We start from the raw sequence: 22375 nt of genomic DNA, 5'->3' as shown, positions 1-22375 counted from the left end.
TAGGACAACCTCAAGGACAACTTCTAGGATGACCTTGAGGATGACGTCTAGGACGACCTCGAGGACAACCTCTTGGACTGAGTCTAGGACAACCTCAAGGACGTCAGGGACAACCTCATGGACGACGTTTAGGACAACCTCAAGGATGACTTTTAGGACGACCTCGAGGACGACTTCTAGGATGACGCCTAGAGAAATTCAGCCTTTCATCTTTGGTGAAAACCAGAGTGGAAAGGCTGAAAAGGTTGCCGCCATCTATGAGTGACAGCAGCAACCAGACAACTGGCAAGCCGGTTGTCTGGTTGCTGTTGTTGCTCATAGATAGCGGTAGCTGTCCGGACACGATAATGGGGAAACGCGGACACGATAACGCGGACACGATAATGGGGAAACTAGCCCTTAACAGCTCCGCTGTAAAAAGTTGCACAAAGAACCGGAAGCATTCTGTGGGTTCACTGCGACGGCCGTGAGACCTCTACTTCAGAACTGTCGTTCGCGTAGGGTGACCACCCGTCCTGCGACTCGCGGGACTGTCCCGTATTGAGTGATCATGTCCCGCGTCCCGCAAGAAATACCAAAATCTTGAAAATGTCCCGCATTTCACACTGCTGTAAACTTCACTATGCAACTCATGGCGCTGCTGAACAACGGGGCACGGGGAAGTGTGGAGGTCGCTGGCAATCGTGTGAATCGCTATGGTACAGCATTTTCAATCCAAGCATTGCGGGAAGCGACCGTCATTTACGCATTAGAACTGACGCGCATGAGCCGTTGTGCCTCTCTTCCCTTGGTGGCAACATATTGCCAGAAAAAATTGCTCGCCAAAAGTTGAAAATAAATTATTGTAATTATTTTCAAATCGTGCTAGGTCAATGCAAAAAAGTTGCTGTCAATTTTTTTTTTTTTTTTGTAAAGATGGTTAAACAAGCTAAACGACTGCAAATAACAGCGGCCAAAAACAACAAGACTCGAAATTTCTGTTGGAGCATGTTGGTAAAAATAAGAATCAACAGGAAACAAGAAGCCATAAAATATTTACTGTTTCTTTTTTCCTTCTGATGCATTGAGCTCTACTGCAGTCGATTTTATGTTTTCAACATAGGCACATTTGTTAACATATGGGCCATTAAAACTCAAAATGTATCACTGAGAGTGAAAATAATGTGAGCGTAATTGCCGCAATACAATTTGCAGCTGTAGAATATGCCTTGAGACAAGACAGGATGTTAAATGTGCTAGCAGAGCCACATTTCGTGGTGTCTGTTGATAAATTTCCTAGAATATTTATTTTTTCTATGATTCTATTTTCCCTTCTTATGCCCCAGTCTCAGGTAAAAAAAAAAAAACTGAGGCTGGGGCACAAGGAGGGAAAAATATGCTTCCTGCTTCTACCCCAGTCTCAAGTTAAAAAGCATCATGGTAAACTTCTCCAAGCTCGACTGCGCACTAAGTTAATTTGTGCAGTTGCCACAGTCCAAGTATATTACCGTCCCCCCACCCCCTTCCCGGGGTCAGCATGCCCCGCATTTCGCTAGCAGGAAGGTGGTCACCCTACGTTCGCGGTACCAGTGAATCTGTCTTCCTTCAAAAGAGAAATTTTGGACCGATCAAGAGAATTGGGATTCATTTCGTACAACACGCCCAACCACCAAGGGAATTTGCACGAAGCTGTCGCCAAGCCGTCGTCTCTTCTCGTGGCTGAAAACATTGCTTGCACAAACGCCAAGCACGAAGTGCGTACTTTGATTTGAATATGCACGCGTAGAATCTCTTTACTAGGTGCGAATATGGCCATTGCGTGGTGCTGCCCGACTTCGAGCTAAGGGAGTGCCTTTGCTGGAGGAAAATCTGCAGCAAACTTTCCGGCTTACAGTCGACGGGCTGCATTACTACGAACCAAAGAGTTCCCCCGGTAGCTCAAAGGTGTCCACTTCACGCGCAGCGAACCCTGGTTCGATCCAGTGTGGGTGTACTGTTTTTTGTTTGTTTCTTTGTCAAACATTTTAGGATATTTACACATTTATTTTTTTACAATTATCACTGGAAAAAAAATGTTGTGGACGAAACGTCGCCGAACGAAATGGTATAGGATTCCCTTTTTGACACCTGCTAACTCAATGTAGTCACTTTCCACATAATGTAAGGAGCATATAAATCGGGTAGTGTCTGCTTTCCGAGGTGCCTGTAGCTGCTCTGCAGGAATTGCAACCAGCCATTGGTCCAGATCTTGTTGATCTTTCAGATACTTGTGCAGACTCTGCTGCACAATACCACTTTGGGATGCGGAGCCTATGAGGCAGCTCTTCACGCAACACCTTGGGGGCATTCTTTTCGGATGCCAACCACGGGCATTTACCATGGACACTCGCTACCCCTTTCCGATTCTTCAATGTACAAAACAACTCATCCTGAAGTGCAGAACAGCGAGCGGAACAAACATAACAGCAAAGCAAGCGCAGGGCAAATAGTTCCCGCAACGCAAATCTTTTGCTGCCCACGGCAAAAAAAAAACAAAAAAAAACGAAAGGAAAAAAATAAAAAGCATACGGTCGGGTGCAGCCACATGACTTCCGGCACTCCCTCCTCCTCTATATTTCTCCGACCTCCGTGCGCAGGTTGTGGTTTTGAGCAGTTGCGTTTTATGGCTTTATTAAAAATATATGTGACTCTGTAGCAAAATATTAATTAGGCAGTCTTCTGACACCTTATTGAATCGCCTGGCAAAAAATGAAAAAAAAAAACATTTTTGGAGGGTGTCAGTGTCCCTTTAAGAACTTCACTCTGCTGCCTGGGGGCAGCACACTCCCAAAAGACGACCATGAGGTGGGCACGCTAATCTGGCATCTAAATTACAGTGCCTGGGATATGTATCCAAGGGTACCTTTGTGTGCACTTTGCTTAGGGTAGTGACACTCTTCAAGATAGCCATTGCCAATGAACCAGTGTTGCGAACCTTGTTACCATGGTAATCTCCACAGTTCTTGTTGACAACATTGTTTGCTGCAGATAATTCCCATCAGGGCAAGGAAGTTCCGGTGGTAATCCACGTCAAATGACCACAGGTCGTTGGTCGGAGAAATCAGTTAATGTTAGGTTGTCTTTATGATTGTAGATAAGAAAGCAGAGAGAAATGCTCAGAATATTTGTAAGTACATGGCTTCACTTCCTTCAAAGTGAAGCCATGTAATCCACTAAAATCGAGTTTAAAGGTTCGACAAGCTGCTCTTTAGCGGGTGGCAAGCAAGTTAGCTTTTAGTCAAGGAACGCTGGCGTAGCACCCCTGTGACATCACGTCACAGTGGAGCTGGGGTTGATTGGTTGTACCGCGTACCGCAGCATCTTGGTAACATCACGTCGTGGTCGCACGGCTGATGATCAGTGTGGCCATCCCTCTAACAGATAGTTTTGGTTTTGCCGTAGACACCCGAAACCAAACTTTCAGTTGTGATATTTATAATAATACGCACCATATCAGAAAAAAAACAACTATACCTTGTAATTCGGGGACAATGCTTTAGCTGAAAGCAGTCGTAATCCCAAATGGCGAGCAAGGCTCATCTCACCCCGCAGATGACGTCACTTTTGCTAGTTTTTCTCTCTGCTCTCGCGCCTTCCTACCATCGGCACGCTGCAACGGGTGGGTATACTTCGAAATATTAGTTGGCTATTGCGACGCTCCTACTTATAAGATTAAAATAAAACTTAAGACCCTAAATTTTTAAGGTATCTACATTACAACTTCTACAGTTCGCTCAATCCAAGGACCTCTTTAGCTTCCTTTTAAGGGGTGAGCAGACAATCAGTGCAGCAGACCCACCGGTCGTGGAGATGTCACGGGTGCCGCAGTTCAACCGCAGAGTGTGCATCAAGTGCAGTGCGTGCCCGGGGCTTCGAGCAGTGCAAGTGCTGCAGGGGCGAGCGGTGCTGCCCGGTTACCTCGGGCCAGAAAAGGGCACAGAGACGATCGGCCACCTCGTCTTTGAGTGGGTCCTCCGTTGGTGAAATGGCAGGCTCCGCCTCGCAGTTGCTGAGCATGCGAAGAAAGGAACGGGGGAACTTGCAGCACTCAACCAAACGACCAAACTATGGTCTGTTGTAGGTTAAGAAACCGAGACAGACTTCTCCCACAAAACCCTCCACTCTTTCCTCTTTAGCAAAGCAAATGCTGAGAGGAGGTGAGTCCCTCCTTGCCTCCTCTCCACCGTTTGCTCTGCTGAAGTGGAGGAGGGCTTTGCAAAAGGAACTTGACCTGGTTTCTTAACCTACAACGAACTAGTATAGCCTGCGCGACTGAAGCACTCGCGGCAGTAGTGTTCAGCAGCAATGCGCAAGAGAGAGTGGACAATCTGTTCGACAGTTAACAACTGGTAAGTGGACTATGCTTTAATATTTTTTGTGCTATCTTGCTTTAGACACGAGCACAAACCAAAATCGAAACCTTTCCTGGTTTGGCAGCATTGGTTTCACATTGTCAGAGACATTAGACACCCACGTGATGCAAACAGACATCCAAACTATTGCGTAAACAAGCATGGAGAAAGCATTCCCTGCACCGCAGCAAAGTCTGCATCGGGGTTAAAAAGGACTTATTGTCAGTGACAGGTTAAGAGTTCAGGGGAAACTCCTTCCACCCCTTTCCAGTTTAGCAGGGCGAACGCTGGATAGGAGATCGCCTCCTCTCCAGTGTTCGTTTTGCTGAAAAGAAAAGAGGTGGGAAGAATGCCTCCTGAATTTTTAGCCTGTCACCAACTGTAGGTACAACTAACTGCAAACTGGTAACAAGGTACTTTTGTTGTAACCAATGTACAAACGTAATAATAAATAATATATACACCAACCAAATCCTTGTATAAAGGCAAAACCCTACGTTTCGAGACCAGCTCGGTCTCTTCTTCAGGGGTTGACTGCGGCTATGGCCGTTGAGGAGCAGTAATCTGTTTTCTTCTTCTTCTACGGCAGTGTCTATCGTTTTGCATCGGTTGGGTGGCGAAGGCGTTTTGCCTTTATACAAGGATTTGGTTGGTGTATATATTATTTATTATTATTTTTGCTCCCCAACCAGAGAGACTTCTCTCAAATGTTCACCTTCAACGTACAAACATACCATAAAATACCGAGCGTCCACCCATTTTACGGAAGTGCCCACCCCCAAATTTTGTAACATCTAAAAAAATATGCACAATACAAATATATGTGAGACTGATTACCTAACAAGCGCCCATCCCCCACTTTTTCGGGATTATCTTCAAATTCTTCAAATATATCTTCAAAGGAACAGACCGACACGCGGAACGGCTCTGTTTACCAAAACGTCCGGAAGGCCGCGCATGCATGGAAGCTATGTGTTTTCGCCATTGCGTTGTGTGGCGTGCGCTCGTTGTTGACGTTGAAGAGACACTTCTAGCTTCATTTGTGCGTCGTATTTCCTGAAAATGTATGCCATACGTTATGCCCGATTATTTAAGCTCGCTAACCGAGCCTGAATGGCAGCGGTATCGAGACATACTGTGCGTGGGCGGCGTTGCTTTCGAGGATCTGTACGCCGCAAACAAGGCCTGATGGACTTCCGACGCGAAGTTGTTGCCACCGAAATCGACGGGTCACGTCGTTTTTTAATTAGTTTTTTTTCGCCAAGCCAGTTCACGGCCGACACGGTGCAGGCGTACAAGTCTCTCGAGGCCTACGATTACTTCCGAGTCGTTTTCTGCACTGCCGGTGGTATCAGCAGACTGTGGGTCAGCGGAAGTGCATTTATTAAATGATTAAATACACACAGCGTCCTCAAGTGAAGGTATGATATTTTTCCTACCCTCATGACCACAAGGCATGACAAGCAGAAACACCTTACTGCAGTCTTGGCAGTAACACGTTACAAGTAACGGCGTTACCAGGAATGTGTTACTTTTTTCATGAACGTATTAACCTACTCGTTACTTTTTCGACGCAGTAACGGGTAACATATGTTACTATTTCAGGTAATGTAGTTACGTTACCTGTTAACTACTTCCCAAATCTTAAAGAAATTACACTTCAATTTTTTCTGTGTTTTTAAGCGTCAAGCCACTTGAATTTCCGAGTTTTCTGCGTTTTGTTTTTGTTTTGTTTTTTCTTGTGAGTATTTAGGTAATTATGTTCAGTTTCTGCATAAACATAATGTTTCTTGATATATGATCAATGATAATGTAGTGATTGCGCAGGCGAGCTGGTGGATGTTAACCATTTTGTTCTTAGCCCGAGACTGAGGCAGGAAAAGAGGAAAGTTTCAAAGTAGAAGAAAAATGAACAGTCGAGGACACGTCTCTAACACAGCTAAAGACAAGTTTATTTGGTCACCTTCTTATATACACTCCACGAACTTCACCACAGAACCTTCCCGATCTCGAAAGCCAAAAGATAACAAAGGTCTCACATCTTTCCACCACAATTGGTCTATTAGACTATTAGACTCTATTGGACTTCTAGGGTCGGAGAGTAGAGGGGGAGAGTGTACTCCGTACGCGAAGGATTCAGTCAAGTGTCTTCCGGGTGAGGGGAGCCATTGTTGTTGCTTTGTGGAAAACGTCAAGGTCGTTTGACAATTGTGGTGGAAAGATGTGAGACCTTTGTTATCTTTTGGCTTTCGAGATCGGGAAGGTTCTGTGGTGAAGTTCGTGGACTGTATATAAGAAGGTGACCAAATAAACTTGTCTTTAGCTGTGTTAGAGACGTGTCCTCGACTGTTCATTTTTCTTCTACTTTGAAACTTTCCTCTTTTCCTGCCTCAGTCTCGGGCTAAAAACAAAATGGTTGATATATGATGTTATGCATACCTGTATCGTCAAAACACTAAAACGTGTTAAATCCTAATTTAAAAAGTGACACAGAAGTAACGTGTCTCACTTTTTATCGGTAGCGGTAACGCGTTCCTGTTATTTCTAGGTAACGCAGCTCGGTAATGCATACTTTTTATTTGCAAGTAACAAGTAACGTATTTCGTTGCTTCTTTTCAGTAACGCCTACAATACTGGCATTCTGTTGCCGATTTCCTTGTGCTTGGTAGCATGGGCGTAGCGAGCCTCCGACAAGCGCTTGGCCAGTGCTTTGTGCATGAACATGGGAGAACATAATCCGGGTGGTCTCGATTGACAACGGTTTTTCTGCACATCAGCAAGGCTCGGGATGGAGATTGATATGGAAGTCGCACTTGCCTTCAAGAAAGTGCTTGCCGCACAAACAGTTGTTCGTGCGAGGTGACCATTCTTTTCAATTCACGAATATTATCCACCTTCTGTGCCTTTCAGAGTCTGCCGAGAACTTCTAGGAACCTCACTCCGCTACTTTTGCTGTAGCTTTCGGTGCAATTAATGGCAACATAGCTTTGCGGCACGCTGAAATGCTATGACGCCCATGCGAAACGTGCGCCCTTCTGCCCACACCACCCGGCTCTGGCATGATCGCAGCGTCGCCGCAGCTCTGCGACGTCAAGCCCGCGTGTTAGTCTATACTTTATTTCTCTGTATCTGTATCTAAGGTACATTTTCCAGTAACTTGTAACTTTGTGAAATTACTTTTTGCAGGTACTTTTCGTCTGCTTTAGCCATATATAGAAAGTAAGAACTGGAAAGTATTGACTCTAGGGTGAAGCCGAAGGGCACATTCAGTCAGAGAACGATCATAAAGATAAATTGAGGTGGTCTCATTTGCTTGCCACGGCCCCACAATTAATACAATTATTTTGAAAACATGAAAGGCTTGTGATCGTCGACTACACACTTTATTGTAGGTGCTACCGAAAAGAAGTAACTAAATGTTTTTCTTCACTTGGAAATAGAGGGTTCTTAGGAATGAGAGAAGGAAGGAATTTGATAATTGCTATCGTCTGTCATCCAAAATTTAAGGTCACCTGGAAAAACAGTGAAACGAAATTCAAGCGCGCATGGGACTATCTTAAATATGAACTCATACGAGCCTTGGGAATGGAACTAATGTAAGCTTTGAGTAGCCTCAGCAGGTGAGCAAAGTTGTGACATTCATGAGCATTTTTATAATTTTGAAGTCGTCTTCAAGTGCTTTATGGGAGCAACGGTTTATACAACACACTGAACTTGCTCCGACAAGAAATTTGGAATGTTTCAAGCACATGCCACTGATAGAAAGCGTGTTCTTAAAATTCAACACAGGACTTCCGAACAGTGCGGTAGTGCAGTGCGTTTTAGCATGGAAAGGACAATCGCTATTAAGCTGCTATTGAAGATGTCAGACAAACACTTTGAGGAGGTAGTGGTTCTAAAGGCGAATAGAGCAGCGAAATAAGAAAAGATAACATGCTGCCAAAAGCCCATGAGTGACTGCGGTTTTTTTAATTATTTCTGGCGCTGACGCGCCAATGAAGTTGTTACGAACTTGTGTTTGTGTATCCCCGTAGTAAAGAAAGAGGCCTTATTCCGAATATTTTCTTATACTTAGGATGATACATTTGGACATGGAGATCTTTTATAGTATTAGCAAAAACAAAATCTTTTATGATTTTTAAAAATTTGTCTATTTTTGCTAAACTGGTTTGACATGGAATGCATCAATGTTGCTGGGCATGTTGGGTGATGATGTTTCCCAAATACACCGTGCTTTCTGCTTTTCCCGTTTTTGTTACTGTGGTACTTTCAGCTCCTCCAACTGTGACTTCAACTTTTAACCCCTTAACCTTTTTTTAATTTTTGGGAATTTATCATCCTCAACTGCTTAATTGTTGTCTTCGAAGTCACATTTGTTGCCTTCAACTCAAGTTTCTAGTAACAAACAAAATGGAAGCAAAATTAAAAAAAAAAAAAAACAGAGCCTCAAACTAAGCCATGAGCGAGCTTGGTTTGTCCAGAACGGTTGAGTGCGTGAACCGGGGAAAGCAGATGAGCTATACTCATCCTCAATCGGTTTGGGGACGGCTCCATGTTGATGATGTAGGCTCGTCCAAAACGGTTAAGGGGTTAAATGACCATGTTCTCTTTCTCTCTTTATTTATTTTTTTATTTATAAATGTATGTATGTATGCATGTATATATATATACAGGGCCGTACCCAGAAAAAGATTTCGGGGGGGTTTTTCGGGGACAACGGCGGCCATTTTGAAAGTGTCTGTTGTCTTGTTTTCGCCTATGAATCATGTGCATCGGTGGCATATAATGGAGAGTTACAGCAAACCGGAGATCCGGTCCCGGTTTGGTACCTGGTAGCCGACCGGCACCACTGCGCGTGCGCAGAGGTGGAGATTAAAATCGGCTGCCGCTGCCAGTGCACCGACCAGGGCCGTACCCAGAAAGAAATTTCGGGGGGGGGGGGGGGGTCAGAACCCCCTAACCCCCCCCCCCCCTGGTTACGGCCCTGTATGTATGTATGTACGTATATATATATATATATATATATAGTCAAAGATGCATACTGTCGGAGTTACTAATTCGAAGTTTATTACGACGTTTCGAGCGGGGACCGCTCTTCATAGGTCCCCGCTCGAAACGTCGTAATAAACTTCGAATTAGTAACTCCGACAGTATGCATCTTTGACTTATTAACTTTTCCCGGTCCATTGTTTTTATATTTACCTTACTTTACCTATATATATATATATATATATATATATATATATATATATATATATATATATATATATATATATATATATCGTAAGTATATTTGCACATTTCACAACTCTTTCATACTAGTCTTGATTTTGGTTAATTTCATGATCAATCACGCATTTATGTTTCATAACCGTAAGGGGGACATGGACCTAAGTTTCCAAATTTTTTGAAAAAATTAATTTTTCAATTTTGAGGTTTTCGGTTTTAGAAACTAATTTACACCCTTACACTAAATTTCATAACCATGCACCAAATAGTTACATTGATATCAAATATTTTCAACACATTATGAGGCAGTAACAAAGTAAAAGGGTTCAATGTTTGAATGCATTATTCTCAGTTACACTTTTTGCTGCAAATTTCATACAAAAGAATCTTTTGTTCGAAGGTAAAATTTTTCTGATACCACAATCAAGATGTTTCTGAACTGAAATTTACTGGAGAATCGGGCTATCTACTTTATTTTGTTTCTCAAGTTAAAGTCCTGATTGAGAAAAGAACTATGTAACAGCGCGAATTTTTGGAAGGACAGAGGAAGAAACTGGACAGGACGAGCGCATACCAACTCGCCCAGTTATCCTGTTTACTAAGAACTATGTTTTCTAAAATTGACATAGGACAGATATGTATCTTATATTTTGAGGTAATCACTCTTCCAGAAATATTTACATTTGGGTTATAAAAACTAGATAGCCCGAAGTCCCACACCCCTCACTTTATATTCAAGCAGTTAAAATGATGCTTAAAAGGGCCCTGCAAGGACTTTTTACCGTTTTTTAATTTGCACCGAACCTGAGCGCACTGAACGTAGTAACTTAGTGAAACTTTTCTTTTCGCGAAATTCGCTTTATTTTAAAAGTTATAGGCAATTAAGAATTACAAAAACAAGCAAAAAATAACCTCCTTCATGACGTCGTAGGTCCTGGCTTGAGTGGCCGTGAATAGTGGGCTCATCGAGCGCTCACGGCCGCCGCACTCCGTGTCGACGGCGCCAGAGAACGCCACTAAAGCATGTTCTAGATAGGCTGTATGCAACGGGCAGTCAAAGCGGTTTTTATTGCGTTTGCCGCGCGATTAAACACTAATTCGGCATGACACTTCATTGGCCACAAACGACAGCATACACAGGGTAAAGATCAGTTCAGAATGGGAGCCACTTCGCGCTGCCATACCGCGAAACGGCCAAACCGCAAGACAAAGCCTCTCGCCGAAGGCCTTCGGAACGCTCGGAGCCGGTTGGATCCTCCTGTCCATACGACTGCAGCGCCGCCGCGTACATCCAAGATTTTCCCGTGTCGGCGCCTTATCCCACTACTCCTTTCTAGTATGCGCCGCCTTTTCCACTGCTCGGCGGCGGGTATGTTGACGGGTCATTTCTTGTTTCCGTACTTTATAAACTGAATTTCTTTCTTTTTTTTCATCTATAATAGTGAACAAAAACTACTTTTATAAATAATTGAAACGGTTCGCGCCACTTATATTTTGTATTTCGACCAAAAAGAAGTTTTTAGTGGCTCTGACCAGTAGTAAGCCCAGGACCAAAGACGTCACATTTTGTGCGCTTTCGGTACCGCGGGTCGCCCTCGTCGGAGGAGGAGGTTTCCGTGTCGTCCGGTTAAAATATGGCGCACTGATATTTAGCTACTCTTTCCGTGTTCGCTGGCTTGCCCGAACCCCAAGAGACGTGGAAACCGCATAAAAGGTAGACGCTTAAATATGATTGCAGGGCCCCTTTAATAGCTTCATTTGCATATCATAGATTTCTTAACAAGACTGACACATCTTCTTATGCAGATATGTAAAGTTGTTCTAGAGAGCTGAAAGTTTGCACAGTACGCCTACATCTGAAGTTAAATCTCCCCTGCAAATTTCATCCCGAACACTAGAGTAGTTAAGAAGTTCAACCTTTAACCAGTTAAAAAAATTTTGTTGACTTTAAGGGGGTTAAAGTCAACAAAATTTTTTTTCTATCCACAAAACTTTAATTTGTTTTTTAAGAGGGTTACGCATTAACGTTCAGCACATTTATGTTGGTCAAAGTCTTTGTACCATTCACTATGTTTTCATGAAAATAGTATCTCTTAAGTAACTGTGTCTGTACTTAGGTATATTCTAAAATGAGTATCTAGAACCGTACCCTAGGTACTTTTTGCATGAGTAACTGTATCTTTGGTACATTTCTGAACTAATTTTTACAGCCCTGGTCTGCATTCGACGGTGTCCGCTCTACCGCAGCTTGTGCAAGTGTTGTTCGGGCACATAGCCGAAGTTTGTAAACAAAACATCACCAAGACAAAGCGGACTTACTATATGCCAGGATTAATGGGATTAACTTATAACAAAAGCTTGGTGCTTTCAGTTTCAATATAGTATGAATATTTGTCGAACTCATTTTTCGAAATTTGGTTCTAACAGAAAAAGGTCTGTATTTTAGAGCAGTATGGCACAGCTGATGTGCGTTTTGGAAGCAGGGTAACGGTGCGCCCTCACTGTACATCCCTGTTTTATGAGCATGCCTAGGCATGTTCGTGTTAACTGCGTCACACAGCGTAGATTTAAAAGGATTGTTAGGCATTTTAATACAGATTTCGATGGGATTACGTCATAATATTTGATTCAGGAATTTCTTTGATGATACCAAAGAAAACTGCATTGTCTTCGTAACAACAAAAAGTCAAACACCGCAAGTCCTTTCCAAGAGAAACAGGTCGGTTGTGGTGCAACTCTCAATTGTGCCAGCTTTAGGTAAGGTGCACAGAACACAAGTCCCGCTTTGCACAGAGAGCCCGCTTACCTTTGTGCAGATCCAGAGTTGTTTTCCTTTGGGGATGCACTTCGAGGCTCAACACACGTCGGAGGTGTAATTCCACGGCCGACGGCCCTGCACGACAAAACAGAAAGTGATTGGGAAAGCCCTTGCTGCCAGCAAAGATAGGATGTTAGTGCCCAATGACATCCAATATGGCTTCTCATTAAAAATGCTCATTTTAGCCAATAGCTTTTGTTACTTATTTCAATAGCCTCAGGGCCCAGAAAGCATAATAATTCACGGTATATAAATATAGACAGAAAAAGCACGAACAAAGTATCAGTCTTGGGTAGTAACACGTTACTAGTAACGCGTTACTGTAACTTTGTTACTTTTTGATAACTTGTAACTGTAACGAGTTACTTTTAAAAATGTAACATGTAACTATACTTTTATTACTTTCCTGGGGCAATGATGAAAGTAAAGACGTCACTTTTCTGTTCTTTATGAATAATATATTACTGAACGAGTATAATCTAGCTATTCCTTGCACTTTCCAAATCGTCTGTTCCGACATTTCGAGCGTCAAGTTGGCTTTGCACGAACTTGTGAATACGTTCTTTCTCGCGAGTCACGACCCAAATATAGCCTTGTGTAGATGTGATGAAAAAAGATTTAGTTATCTTTACTCATGCGCTTGTACTTTGTGACTGAACACTTACATCTTAGTGTCTTGAAGCACTATCTATGTTGTGGTTTTCTTTTTCTGTGCAAACACTTTTTAATCAGGCGAATCAACCATGAAACAACAATACATGCGAAGGGCACTGCGCATGTTTCATATTTTTATTAGTGCCACTACTCCGCACCACGCATGTTTCATATTTTGATTTGCACCACTACTCTGGCGGGGAAAACTTTCAAACACTAATTTCAAGAATTTTAATTTTATGCAATAAACCTTTGTGAGGGGCGTTTTCTAGATTTTCTTAATTTTTTTTGTGTTACAGAAACGTACCTGAAAAGTAACGTCGTTACTTTTCAAAAGTGATCGTAACTGTAACGAGTTACTTTTTTGTTGTGGTAACTGTAACGGTAACTTTGCTATTTTTCTTCGAAAGTAACTGTAACTGTAAAAAATTACTTTTTAAAAGCACCAAGACTGCAAAGAATATAATTGTCAAATAATCATTGGTCTAGACTGGTATATTAGCAAAGGTGATTAGCTGATGCTTCTATAAATAAATTAAGGGATGGTATGTTTTCTAGATATGCTGGAAGGTGGTCCCACCCAGATGATATTTTTTTATATGAAGAAGTCAATGCATTTGTAGAAAGGCATAAATAAGATATTTTTCGGCAAAAGAAGAAAAGAGGCATGGATAATGTGGTCTTTACAGATGAGATAGGCAGATAGTAATTCATTCAGTGCCTATCAAAAGCCATGAGGCCTACTAGAGCTGTCATATATATGGGGACTTGAATAGGAAGTTGTACTATCGTGGACACTGTTAGCTGTAACACGCCAGCGGCGGCCGTCGCGCACCACCAGCGCCGCATAGCATGTGCCGTCCAAACCTCTGCGCATGCGCCGTGTGGTGGACTCACTCTTCCCACCTGCGGGAAAACCTTCGCTTTGTCGTTTGCTAGGCGTAGATCAGACGACGCGTCTGCCAATGTTCGCTGAACACGGTTTTGTGGGCGCCTATTTAGGCACAGATCGACTAAGAGCCGTCTCTGCTCGTTTGATATTCTCGCCATGAAGAACGGGTGTCGCACTCATTCTAGGCAGAAAATATTTATTGGGGCAGATTGCAGAGTCATTGTGGCATAAACCCTGTCTACCTTTCTTGTTTCTTTTAGGGGCGAAGCTCCTTAGGGTCTAGCCTTATCCGGCGTCCGTGCTCACATCGATTGCCATCCCATCAGTCTTCTTAAAAAAAGAAAAAATGTTTGTGCAGTTGAAAGTATTTGAACCTGTGCGGGGAGACCTCAATGGATTTCTAGTCCATCGCCTTAACCACTCGGCCATGACCGCGGGACGAGTAGGGGGCTCTGAGATGTAGTAGTAACTCAAGAGCTGGGGATGTCATGGATGAAACGTTGCATGTAGCCGCTCAACGTCTATACAGGAGAAGGTGCTGCGGTCAAATGCGTATATAATTGCCTTAAACTTTGCATGCATTGGATCAACGTTTATAGACGAAAGGGCACTGCGGTCAAATGCTAAAAAAATCAGTATCATCAGCACCACCAGTACTTCGCCTCAATCAACATCATTCACCACGTGGAGATGCGGTAATTTTTTTGTTTTTTTGTTTTGCTTTCTTTGGAAGTAGTCGTGCACAGTGCATGTTTCAAAAATATGCGCTTGCAAACCAGCATGAGCGCAGCAGGTGTGATTCAGAAATAGACAGTCAACTGCAAGTTTGACCGGGAGAAATAAAGTAATCTACCGTGATATATACAATTAATTGTGATGATTATACTCAGTCAGGCGGACGCATATACGTGAGTCAGGGAATCAACCACCGCGTAAGAGGTGCCCACGAAACCGTGGGCACCTCTCATGCACCTTTTACATGGTGGTTCACTGAACACAAAACCGTGTTCAGCGAACATTAGCAAGCGCTGTGACGTCTGCTCTGCGCCTAGCAGACGACAAAGCAGAGGTGCGCTCGCTGGCGGGAAGAGCGAGTTTGCCACACGGCGCACGCGCGGGGTTGTGGAAGGCGCCTGCTATGCGGCATTGGGGGTATGGGACGGCCGCCGCAGCTAACAGGGTCCGCAATAGTACACAGTTGACACGGGTACAATAAAATCAATATAACCTATAATAATTTTTTTTTAAATTGTTGGCACAGTTATCGTGTTTGCACGATTGTAACGCTTGTAACGATTGTAACGTGCAGGTATATTTAGCCCTCAAATATTCGAAAAATAACTTGATGCCGACTGCACCGCGCAGGTAAATAAATGGAGAGTGAATACCACAAACCTGAAAGACACATTTTATGGAACGAGTAAACTCACACATACACTCGGAACCACCACACTAGTCACAGTCACAGTCCGACGATAGCTCCTTTTCGCTGTCCATAGACCACAGATAGTCATCCTCGCTGCCATCCAAGGCGTTGGAGAGGCCGCACTTTTTAAAGGAGTGGACGACCATCGCCCGAGGGAGTGCCTCCCAGGCGTCGTGTACCCATTTTGCTAAGTCGTTGAGCGTTGCCCTCTTCAAACGCCCTGCCGGCGTCAGCGTGTGCTCCCCATCAATCCGCCACTCATTGTACGCTGTACGTACATAGTCCTTCATCGGCTTGTTCCAGCAGACACCAAGCGGCTGAAGTTGAGAGGTCATGCCGCCTGGGATGATCACAAGGTCAGTGTGGCAGGCTGCAAGTTTGTCCTTCACACGGTCGCTGATATGGCACCTGAACGAGTCAAGCACCAACATGGCATGCACGCCCAGGTCGGCACCAGGTCGCTTCCTCCACACCGAGTCTATCCAATCGATCATGAGATCTGTATCCATCCAGCCCTTGGAGTGCACCCGAACAATAAAATTCTTAGGGAATGTAACGTTCGACGGAAGCGTCTTTCTCTCGAAGATCAGGAAGGGGTCCAGCTTGTGCCCGTCTGCCATGCAGCATAGCATCGCTGTAATCCTATTCTTCTCGTTTCCCGTCGAGAGGATTCGCACCTGCTTAACGCCTTTGGATTCCACTGTGTAGTTCGATGGCATCTTGAAAAACATGGGAGTTTGACCAGCGTTTCCAATCTGTCCAATCACGTGGCTCCTGTACTGGCGAAGCTTGATTACAAACCGCTGGAATGTAACCAGCTTCTCTTCCTATGCTTCTGGCAGCTTTTGGCAGATACTGGTTCTTCGCCTAAGCGAAAATCCCTTTCGCTTCATGGATTTGGAGATCCAGCTCCTGCTGGCCTTAAAATAAGACCGGAGAATGTTGCACCTTCTTGCAAGCTGGAGTGCCTTCACCGTGATCACATCCGAGGAGACGGGCAGCTGATTGAGTCGCAAGTCCTTTACGTAGTCCGCAAGAGAGTCTTCGAGCTCTGGAAAGCGTCCACGTTGGGGGCCTTTGAACCCTTTCCGCGTAGCTTAGCAGGCGAACATCCTGCCCCGTTGTTTACGCCAGTTGTGCACGCACGTCTCCGGGACGCCCAATGCTCACGATGCAGCTCGGTTGCCTTCCTGTTCCGCAAGGATGATGACTTTGCACTTGAAAGACGCCTCATAATGAACGCGCCTTTTCTCCATCTTGCCAATACAACTGAAGAACACACGAGCGAAACGGGAGTGACCGGTGTGACTATCGGGAACGCAAAAAGATGGCGTCACGTCGACGAGGTTGGACCACGTGATAAAAAAAAGATGGATGGATACGTAGCGGCTGTACGTTTGAAACAGGTGGTAGCCCGCGCCACCTAGCATACTATGTAGCCATGACGGAGTTTTGACTTTTTTTTAAATTTCGGTTCATGGGTTCGATTGTAACGCGCATGCAAATTTGAGCTCTCATTTTCCTGAAAAAAAGTGTGCGTTATAATCGTGCAAACACGGTACATTAAAATAAAAAAAAAAAGTCAATTGAAAATCTTAACTTGCAAGAACATTGAATTGTATGTGTATTGTTATCAAGTTATTGGGCTCTTTGAATGAATATCTGTATAAAATCTGTGAAGACATTTACAGGTTTTCCTAGGCGGAATGGACAAGCATAGCGACGCCAACTGCTCATCAGTCAACGCTACTTGTGCACAACTTGGCGTAAAAATGTCATATCACGTGCGCGCCTCCTGTCATGAAGAGACTGAATGCTTAAATCTGCCAACGTAGAACTCTAGCTATAAAAACAGCGACGACCAATCACGTGCCAGGCGCCTGTCGTAAAGAGTCTGAAGGCTAAGGTCTACCAAAAAAGAATTATAGCTATGAAAACGGCGATGACCAATCTGTCTATTGTATATGATACGAAAAAACTTTTGCTGTACCTTTTTGATTATGTTTTGATTATAATGCCTTCACGGACCCTTTGGGGTCCGTGAAGGCATTATTCTAGGGGTCCGTGAAGCCCTGCCTCATCGGTTTAGACCAGCAATAAAGCAATAAAAGGTGTATTTTTTCGGACCGAGAAGAAACATTTAAATTTTCGGAAGAGTTATCTTGTGTGTATGTCAATAAGAGGTGTACTTCACACTAGCCCTTAGTTATATATAGTTACTAAATCATTATCATAATTACCCTATACCTCTCCTTTCCCCTCACCACAAACGGGGTCCTCCATCATCTCCACCCAGCCACAAGGGGTCTGCGAAACATCAATAATTGAGAACCAATGGGTTAGAAAAAGTTCCATATTACCGATGCAAACTCTGCTAATGTGATGCTAATGTAGCAACGTTGCAGACCCGTTGAGGTTTGAGTTCAAACCTGTTCAACTTTTTCTAAGATTAAATGCAAAGTTTTGAGACACAAAGGACAAACCTTACAACAATTGGGCATGAGTGGGTATAGAAAACTAACTGATGCCACTTGGTGGAGAAGTGTAATTTATTGATGTTAAAAGTTTCTATGTTTGCTTTTTATGATCCAAACACTGGACATTATTGTGGAAGGTTTAAAACAAACTGCCATAAAGTAGAATTGTTTTTCTTTTTTTTTTTCACAAACTTCACAATATTTGTATAGAAGTAGGGCAGCTCTGTCTGAACTCAATCTTTGTCAAATTTTGCTTAGTTCAAAGGTTGGCAAAATTAGCCAAACATTGTGATTCGACAAAAGTTCGCACCCTCTCCAGCCACTAGCGGTGTGATAACGTTTACAGTATACAAACCATTATTCCATAATTTGGGTTAAATGCCATTCGGCAAAATATCGCAGGAGCGAGGTAGCATCCAGAATCTCGGGGAAAATTGAGCTCTATCGAAACTTTCTAGATGAAAGGCCATAGTGTCCAATCTTCACCGTCATCCTAAGCGGCAAATGCAGGGTACAGAGTGAACACGAGGACTGCGTCAGCGTTTGGCCAAGACCTGTATTCTTGCCGATTGAGGACGAGTCTTGGCCAAACGCCAACACAACAATCATGTCCCAACAATCATGTCTGATCCGTGCCCCTTGTTTGTCTCCTTAGGCAGAAGTAAAATATTGGACAGTATGGCCTTTTTGTCTAGAAGGTGCTGGCTCGAAGCTCAACATCCACATTTCGGCAGCGCTTATCCAGAGGGTGCCAAAGAAACGTTCCGAACGGTGCCCTCACCTCAGGTGCACGAAGGCGTCTGCCCAGCGCTGGCACTCGGCTTCCAGCTCCCCTCCGAGCACCCCCACACAGGTGCCCTCGTACAGGAAGCCGTCCACAGCGTCCAGCGCCCGCTGCACCTCGGCCGTGGCGCCGGCGCCAAATTCCTGTGGTAATGCAGAGTCCGGCACCGGTTGGAGCCACCAAAGAAGCTGCGCTTCAGAGTAACGACACTTCAGACGTCTCGGTGCTTTGAATCGTTCTTGCTGGTTGTCCTAACCTTTGCCCAAAATCACGGGAAACACTCTTTGGTCCTACAGAAATGTTTAAAAAAGGTCAGCGGCAAAGCGGAACCATGACGCTCGGGCTTCGCCCAGGCCGCATAAAAGGACCTCTGTGCGCCCGACTCTCTTCCAGTCCGACCCATGCCGCGGATCAGCTCGGGCTGGGCAACGGAGAAAGACACATGGTTCTGCTCTGCATGGGAAATACGTTTGGCAATGAGCTACCGTTAGGTAAGCCACAAGGCTAGCGCATGATGGTGCACATTTTATTCGCATATGTTCAGCCAGGGGACACTAGCTTACTCAGAAGTTAAAGGGAGACTAAAGTGGATTTTGCCTATGACCTTTTATGGCAACAACTTAATTGACACGCCCTAAAAAAATCTAATATTACAGTGACGTGCGACATTGCTCCAAATTTAAATGCGACCGAACATCGCGAAACGCCCACGCCCTGGGAAATATCTCAGAAAAGGTTAGGCTTGGTTATGTTTTTGATAATAAAAAAGGATATGCAAGATCATAATTTTGAGTTTTCTAGGACACTTGGGGCATGTAGACTGAGTTTGCATCATAAAAAGACAATCTCAGAAGCCTCCTTAGAGCCCCCTTAAAGCAATATCTGAGGCCTGGAGAAATTTCGCCAGCGAAAGCAAGAGCCGAAAACGTAGCTTTCTCGAGGTTGGGTAGACCACTCACCTCATCCCACGAAGAAGACATTGTAGGAATGGTGCCCCGGGACCCTGAGCTGGCATCCTGGTAGCCAGGTAGAGTTCCACGGTAGATCCTGCAGAAGAGATGACCTCAGCTGGATGCAGCGAGACTGCCCGGACAGGCCAGCCATGTTGAAACGACAGCTGTCACGAATAGGCACGTCTTTTAGAGACACTGACAGTGTATTTCTGCTTGCCAAAGGTTTTTATCTGAACATGACCAACAAAAGCCCAACTACCCAGAACACCATTGGCGGCTTGAAATTTGTATTCTTCCCGCCCAAAAACCGCCGGTTGAGAATTGGCCGGTTTCAGGTGTGCTCACTCTTTTTTTTTTTTTTATGGTCACATGCCGTTGAAGCTGACGCAAAGTCGTGGCTCATCTAAGGCACATATTCAATTTAAAAATAGATAAGAATTTGAACCACATTTTTCGTGGCTTCCCAGAAAATGCAAATACGTTAGTCGAAAACAATTGTTATACATTCCACAAAAAGTAGATGTGGACGACATTCTCAATATGGCAAGGTACCGCGTGCTGGACGGCGCGATGGCGGCGCGCGACAGACGTGGGACCGCTACTTTGCAAGTGTGGTTCGTGGTACTCGTCAATCAATCTCCAAAAACAGAGCAGAGGGGAAGGGGCATAAGTGCGAAACAAAACAAATGCATGAGAAATGGTTCAAGCAACGTCCTCGTTGTCGTCGTCTGTTTCACACTCCCGAGAAGCAGAGGGACGGAGAATAACAAGGTAGAGAGTGATAGCCACGTGACTACCGGCAACTATCTCTTCCGAACCTCTGTGCACATGTTTCGGTTAAGAGCAGCTCCTTTTTCTGACACTATAAAGAATATATGTGACTCTGTAGCAAAATTTTGATTGGGTAGTCTTCTGACACCCATACTAAATCACTTGGCAAAAAATTTAAGTTTGGGGGGGGGGGGGGTCAGTGTCCCTTTAAGCATTTCACGGGCCAATGGTTGCCAAAAGTCAAGCACAAAAGCTGGATCTTGATAGCAGTGTCCTTTGTTTCAATGGAGTTTCTGTTGTCTTTTTCGGTGCACCGCAAGTTCCTAAGACAAACAAGTGGATGCACAAGCAGGGCCGTAGATTTTCTCTGGGCCCGCTGCTCCCTACCAAATCTATGACGACGAAACTTGAGTATGAATTCATTGCTCCTATAAATGCAGTGAGGCTGCGAGGAGGAAGGGACTCACAAAAATATAGGTGCCAGGCTTTTTTTCTTTTGTTCTTGGGCAACTCGACAAGATGAAAGACACAGTGGGTTTTCATTTCCTCCAACTTGGACAACCACCATGTACAGGAAGCAAGGAGACAATGCTACAAGCTGTCAGTCCCAATTCCTTGCCTTGAGTGCATGTCGCATAAATATAGTTCATATGACCAGTAGGAATCCTCGCATAAGGAAAGAGTGAGCGCTAAACATATGGGATTATTGTACTTAGATTGTAATTTCAGTCCCTAGTTTGTGGAGAGTGAGGGGAGTACTGTCAAACCTGATCTCTAAAGATATAAAGAATTTCCTAACTGCCTGGCTGTGATCCTCACTAGAGAATTGTGAGGCAAAACATTGAAGAATTCACCGACATTCCCTTGGTTACTGACAGTTATTGCAGCTGTCAGTCTGGAACAAATATGGGCTAGACCATTTGCATGCAGTGCACCTTGGTCATGAGTCTGCAGATTACCATGTTACCTGGTGCTGTTCCAATCTTCTTGGTGTACAAGAGGCAGGGGCGGGCGGATTTATGGGTCAAACCTGGGGGGGGGGGGCGGGTTGGCCTTTGGCTGGCGGAGGGGGAAGGGGGAGTCTGCTGAGCTATGACGTTACGGTCGAAACATTGCCCAGATCTATTTTGTTGACCTATGTCACCTTTTGCTATTTCATAAAAAACTAAACTTTTGGCTGGTGTATATCAATTATCTTATTAAAACAAAGTTGACCTTGGGGAGCTTAGGGAAGGGTATTGGCCTCCTCTACCTCCACTCCGCCCCCCCCCCCCCCCCCCTTAATCTGCCCATGACAAAAGGGAAGGTTAAGTAAGCCATTCAGGCAGCAGCCACCATATCCAGCACCAGAGTATAAATTTGTTTGACATCTATTTCTTTTGCAGATGGGTTTTCACAGCGAAGCAGATGAGCATAGTAGCCACAAGTATGCAGTCAAGTAGCCGTAACCACAATGGTTGGCACTTTGTGCCATGCAGCTCTACAGATACAAACTGAAATTATTTCTACTCCCATCTGTTCTATAGTGGCAGCAACCCTGCTGTATTCATGCTCAAAATTATAACAATAGAGAAAGATTCATTGGTGAATCCTTAGGAAATGTGTTAGCATGACAATTGAGAAATGCCACACTGACCCCTTTGGGAAACATTAACACTGACCTCTTAACTTTTCTGTTTCGGCTTTCTCTTTTGCTTCCTTTGGTCTTTGCCGCTTCTTTTTGGCTTTGTTACACGGTCAGTGTTAGCGTTTCCCGAAGGGGAACGTGTGTGCCGTTTCACAAAGGTCGTGCTAACATATTTCCCAAGGATCAACCAATAAATCTTTCTTTAATTCTTTCCAGTGAAGCGGGCTCGCCAAGCCCACTTTGTCCCAGCCTCTGTCGCACCCAGACCTGCATCGGCTTGCCACTTTTTGTGCCGCATTTCGGCAAGCCGAGCTGGGCACTGCTTCCGCTCCTCCGTCTCGCTCGCACGTCCCACAAGCTTTGACACTGCTCAC

At 44.4% G+C, this 22375-nt stretch overlaps 1 long non-coding RNA gene across 4 annotated transcripts in view; it reads right to left on the bottom strand.

The window, feature by feature from the left end:
* LOC8052935 overlaps positions 1–22375 on the bottom strand; it is a 38374-nt gene that overhangs the window by 14512 nt on the left and 1487 nt on the right. For 3 of the 4 annotated variants that reach the window (XR_005717382.2, XR_005717385.2, XR_005717383.2), the window contains exons 2-5: positions 19610–19697; positions 18648–18793; positions 12406–12492; positions 3818–4027 (exon numbers count right to left, since the gene is read on the bottom strand). This is a non-coding gene — a long non-coding RNA (uncharacterized LOC8052935). Of the gene's footprint in view, positions 1–3817; positions 4028–12405; positions 12493–18647; positions 18794–19609; positions 19698–20841; positions 20924–22375 lie in introns of those variants that run through there. The other variant, XR_005717384.3, reaches the window with a different exon arrangement.

This window comes from Ixodes scapularis, unplaced genomic scaffold (assembly GCF_016920785.2).
Source record: "Ixodes scapularis isolate PalLabHiFi unplaced genomic scaffold, ASM1692078v2 PGA_scaffold3__209_contigs__length_174095766, whole genome shotgun sequence".
In the NCBI taxonomy this organism is placed as follows: Eukaryota; Metazoa; Arthropoda; class Arachnida; order Ixodida; family Ixodidae; genus Ixodes; species Ixodes scapularis.
The sequence above is the reverse complement of the archived record's forward strand: the minus strand, read 5'-3'. Positions and strand labels throughout refer to the sequence as shown.